The following is a 5917-nucleotide window of genomic DNA, read 5'->3' on the forward strand; positions in this document are numbered from 1 at the left end:
CTTGTGCCACTTGAACAATTTCCCCCCCAAGGCGGTTAGGCACACAAACAAGTCCGCTGGCCCTCACTGAGACCTCTGGGACCACTACCCCCCCCCCCCCCCCCCCTCACCATCACATGGACACACACACACACACACACACACACACGAACACACACACCCACACACACACACACACAGTTCATAATTACTGGTCGGTAAGGGGATAAATATACGATGAAGTGCCTGAAAGAAAATCAAACACAGATCTCATTAATATTTCTACTGTACAATACTCCTTCATAGCCTGCAGCATAGGGGAAACAGAGTCTGATTACTGGAACAGGTGCCACCCTACCCCCACCCTGAATGAATGAGAGAGCCACAGCGGTAAAAGCCTGAATCAGCACTGGGACTGTGTTTGAGAGAAGAGGCTTGACTGAATGTATGCATAGACATTCAACACTGGCTTATGCTCACTCCTGTGGGTGGCAAGCCGTGATCGTATAGTGGTTAGTACTCTGCGTTGTGGCCGCAGCAACCCCGGTTCGAATCCGGGTCACGGCATGTACTTTTAGTAAGTAAAATATTCAAAGTTATGTTGAGTTTTCCTTCTCACTGACAGCTAACCTGGGCTGTGTCAATTACTTACTTACTGGGTAAGATCAATCACACACCAACATGATATATCCTGCAGGTTGGCCTAAGCTACAGCAAGTGGCCAGTGGCCACAGAAATCTGGGACATGGTGTAACCTCTTGGTCATGTTTAAACAACAAATATCACATTGAGAACACACAGAGATAGTGGATGTAGAGGCAAGGAATTATCTCAAATTGGTCAGGGATATCTGTTACAATTTTGTGCAATATGTTTACATTTATGATACATTACACAATGTATTATACAGGTTGAAGTCAGGGCCGGATTTAGGGGCATGGAGTTGCTTGGCTCCAGTCTAGCCCCTGAATCGCTATAGCCACTCCCATTAAAAAATGTGTTTAGGCGTGAAACAAAATGAAAATTCAGGCTGAGTGTCAGGCTAGGCATGGAGGGTACCTCACCATTGAGTCAAGCCCAGGGGCCTGAGTCATTGGTGAGGCCCCCCTACCACAAAAATGATAAGCTACTCAAACTAGGAATTATGACCAGAACGACATGCATATTATTGCTAAATGATCTCGCTCCTACTGTATTATTGACATAATTTAAAGCGCATTACCGTCTTCTGATTTTTGCAAGTCGACTTCTCTGTCATCACATTGACACACAAGGGGGGACCAGCCGGACCACACACACAGACTACTGTCTGACAATAAGCAACTTGCATTAAATATCCCTGTAACATTAACAATGTACAGTTAAGAGCAGAATGATGACTGTCAACAACAAAAATACCACAATATAGACTTACAATATTTCACTCGCCCCACTTGGCGTGGAACACTTGCCTCCAGTGAGGTGGACCACTCTGCCCATTTGGTGAGAATAGACTACAGCCCCTAATGTTAAGTTAGGAAGTAGTTAGTCAAAAAACAGTTACAGTGGCCCAGGCGTGGTGGTCCGGGCACCCTTGGCTGCAATGCCAGCCTAACAGCTCAAATCCTGTTCCAGACAACCTTTGCTGCATGTCACTCCCCATCTCTCTCCCCATTTCCTGTCAGTCTACTGTCCTATCAATAAAGGCATAAAAGCCCCAAAATAACAGTTACAACGACAGAGACGGTGGCTCAAGTCTGAAGCCGACTTGAGCCACCGCCAAGGGAGTCGTCAGGCGAGTTACCCCCCGATAGGGACAGAATCGTAAATCATCAAGGGTGGTGGAGAGGAGATAGAGCTTCACTTCTTGACCACATGTAAAGTATAATAGATAAATATACAATGTTTATTAGTATTTAGTCCAAATCAGGAGTTTCAATAACACTTAGTTTTATTCCAAATTCATTTAAAATCAGAAGTGAGAAATGACACAATACAACATATTTACCAAAAGAACCAGCTTGCCTGTGCTCCACTCCTGTTGGCTGCAGGCTTAGAAAGGGGAATAAATTGGGTGAAATCACACTAACACAGCACCTGAGCTCAAGGCCAACACTGCAAATCTATAGAGCACTCTACAGCTGTGAAAAGGCACAATGCCCTGTTTGCACACAGCAGTCCAACAAAAACAGAGTTCAAGCACAGCTGGGTTACTGGTTTTAGCTATGGGAAGATGGTTTGTCAAACAAACAACAAATAAACTACAACATTTGATATTATTTTTCTATATATAATTTTTTCGTGTGTGTGTTATGTGTTGATTTGTTATTGAAAACTGAACGAAATTTAAGTGGAAAAAAAGAAGAAGAAGAAATATGGTCAGTCAAAGCAGCTAAACAGCTCTGCACTACACTTCACGTCTATATCTAGGAGCAAAACCATGCTTGCACCTAGTGAGGCTGTTCTGATGGCAGGCCCCTGAACTGTGTTTGTGCCATAAACTGGCTAGGCTTAACCTTCCATCTCAGACTCATCTTGACCCTAATCATTTTGAGTGTGGGATGGCTCAGGTTAGTTATAGCATCGTGCAAACGGCCTGGTGAACAAGACCACTAAAGCCCCTTTTCTACTGCAGCTTTAGCACCACACTACACGACACTACACCACATCACACCACACCACACCACACCACACCACACCACACCACACCACACCACACCACACCAGTGACACCACACCACACCACACCACACCACACCACACCACACCACATACAAATATCTACATTTTCCATTACACAAAAGTACCCCTATTGGTAAGAAACAAATTGACCCTTTTAACTGTAATTATAACAAACTATAATGGATTATAACTGTGATTATAGTACACCCTAAAGTATTTATGTATTAGCTCAGACCTACTCTAGAGATTGGATACTTTTTAGTACCACTTTCACACCACTCCCTGGTCCTTGTAGTGGAAAACCTGGCACAAGTGGGCCAGGTCCCCCCCCCCCCATAGTAGTAGTAGGCATAAATCAATCAATCAATCAATCAATCAATCAATCAATCAATCAATCAATCAATCAGTGTTTGGTCACTTTGGTGTGGAGGAGCAATGTTGCTCCTCCTGCCCTGCAGGGGCCTGTGGTTGCCACACGTGAGTATATGCCTATACACTGCCACCTGGTGTCAAGAATAACTTACAATACCTATTGCTGCACTATAAATCTGTTACTTACTGTACATGTTGATGTTAGTTAAAAGTGTAATATTTGTGTATAATTGCTGTTATTCAAATGTCACTTTAATGATAATGAAACTGTATCAATGGTCAATTCCAACACTAAGGGGTCACTAATGTTAGTGCTGCAAAGGCACCCTGACCCTGGTACAACTTTGACTGCAACATTTGCAGTCAAATACATAGTAGCCTACATCAGTAGTCTCAATATTAGATTCATAAACATGTTAAGTTAGGCTATTGTTTGTAAAGGTTGACAGACTAGCAAAGCAAAGTTCAAAGTCACATCAGCCATCTGGTTTTAAAAACCAAAACAACACTTGTCAACTCAATAAATTCCCTAATAAATTGCAGTGGAGGAAAACTGTATACAACATTTCTTTACTTATGTAAAAGTATCAATAGCCTACTGCAATGAAATACTCTACAAGTAAAAGTCTTGTAATACAAATGTAGCCTACTAAAGTAGGATACCAAAAGTAGAAAGTAGGCTCTTTATACAGAATGTCCCATTTCACAAGTTTCCAAATACATCTGAGGTGTGGACTGAGTAGAAGTAAAAGTATGAAATACTCAAAGTAAAGTAGGCCTACAAATACCTCAAAATTGTAAATTCACTTTCCGTTACTGATAAATTGTCACTGATAGATCAATCAACTTTTAATAATGTTGGTAAGTTTGCTACCTATGTATTACAAAATGGACATGGAATCTTGCCCTTGCTGTTCTGCATCTTCGCTGGGACAACTGACAACTGAAATAAATTATGTACAGGATTAATTTATTTGCATACCGATTTACCCATCTTACCCATCTACTGATATAAACTAGTACAATAATAATTAAAGTTTGATTGATTGATATACAAAACAACAATACATTGTGTACAATATTTGACTAATTGTACTAAAGTTTGAATGAAAAAGCTGTTTTCAAAGAAGGTTTTCATGTCCTGTTCATGTGAAGCTCCAAAGCAACACCTCTGGTCACTTCAGTCTCTCCTCTGTGCTTTTAGAAGTGATGGAGAGAAAGGCTTTCTCCATGTTGACCCTGTGGTCCGAGAAGCAGTCCATCTCTGTCTTGGGCTGCCTACAGACAGTAAAACACAAAGTTCTTTCCCTGGGGGGAGGCGGGGGGGGCAGAGACAGCACAATTCATTCCGGATGGAAGTCACATGGTTTGAAGTCTGATGTGAGTCCTTTGGTGTTCTGTGGTTGCACAGAGCATGCATCAAACACCATCCAACTTGCTTAGAACAAGCACAGAGACAGTTGTAGGCAAGCAGTAGGGGGCAGACAAGCTGCACTTGATGAGACAGAAGGGCAGGGTTCAACTGCCAACCAATAGGAGAGAAAGGCCATGATGCAATCCCACACAGCTGTGTTCACTTGTAGTCTGTGTACTCCACAGCAGCAGAGCCTGTGTCTGCACTGCAGTGACATTGACGGGTTTCTGGTCCACGTTACACTGATAAGAACTAGATGCGTGAGCAGGTTGGTACCAAAATTAGCCAATGAAACCAGCGCTCCCCAAAACAACAGGTTTGGGGATTGGACTGAATTGATTACATGATACCGTCACCTGTGCATTTAGTCTCAATGTTTGCAAACAAGAAACCCGTCGATGAAACCTCCATTTCAGAACGAAAAATATTATAAATAAATTAAAGTTAAAGTTATACCATGTAACTTTTTTTATAAAACAAATCTTAAAATTGTCCCAACTGTTAAATCGCTAAAGTTTTAGAACCCCCACTCCGTTATTTTCAGCTTCTGAAGCCTTCTCTTTATATGTTTTCTACTTAGCCGTGACAGGGGCGGGATTTCCCGGCAAAATTACGTCATCACACTACCGGCCAATCACAGCGAGGGTTATACACTGCCGGCCAATCACAGCGCATCTTGAAGTGGGGTCGCCATATTTGTAGTCGCCCGTGTGTCTCTATACTCAAAAGGTAATCTCGCCTACCAGGCAGGGTGAAGGAGTCCGTTTCTCCGGAATGCCTGAACGCACAGGAACCAGGGACCCCTCTAAAGATAGCTCTCGGCGAGGTGGAGGCAGACGCGGGGGTGTGAAGGTACGAAAAACGTCCGAAAGACGCGGACGCGACCGCGGTTTGCTATAGGGCTAATGACCACTAGTTGAGCATCTTACACAGTATAGCTTTAAGTGTGTGTCACAGTAAACATTCGACAATAACAATGAATATTACAAATATTTCTTTACATTTCATACATAGTGACAGTGATGCCCTACACAGATGCAATTGTTTAAATGTGCTATTCATAATAAAATGTAAGCTTTTTGTCATGTACAGTGGTGGAAAAAAATACTCAAATTCATTGCTTAAATAAAAGTATCAATACTGATACTGAAACATACAAATACTTTGTTACAAGTAAAAGCCTGGAATTCAAAATGTATTGAGTAAAAGTATTAGCGTTGGCATCAGAATGTATACTTCAAGTGCCTAAAGTAACTTTTTTAAATAGCAGATCTACAAGCTCACAACGTGTCGCATGGCGGCACGCTGTGAGCTTGTAGATCCATTTTACGTGTCACCAAAAAGCAGCAGGTACTCTGCCTTCACCCGATGACAACTCCAAAAGAACTACATGGCCAAATACCATATCTGCTTCCTCCTCTAGCGGAATTGCCCACTTCCCGCAAAGCATTGTGGAAAATGCATTCTTCTTTCGAAGAGACTTTGATGCAA

This window comes from Nannobrachium achirus (genome assembly GCF_963921795.1).
Source record: "Nannobrachium achirus genome assembly, chromosome: 10".
In the NCBI taxonomy this organism is placed as follows: Eukaryota; Metazoa; Chordata; class Actinopteri; order Myctophiformes; family Myctophidae; genus Nannobrachium; species Nannobrachium achirus.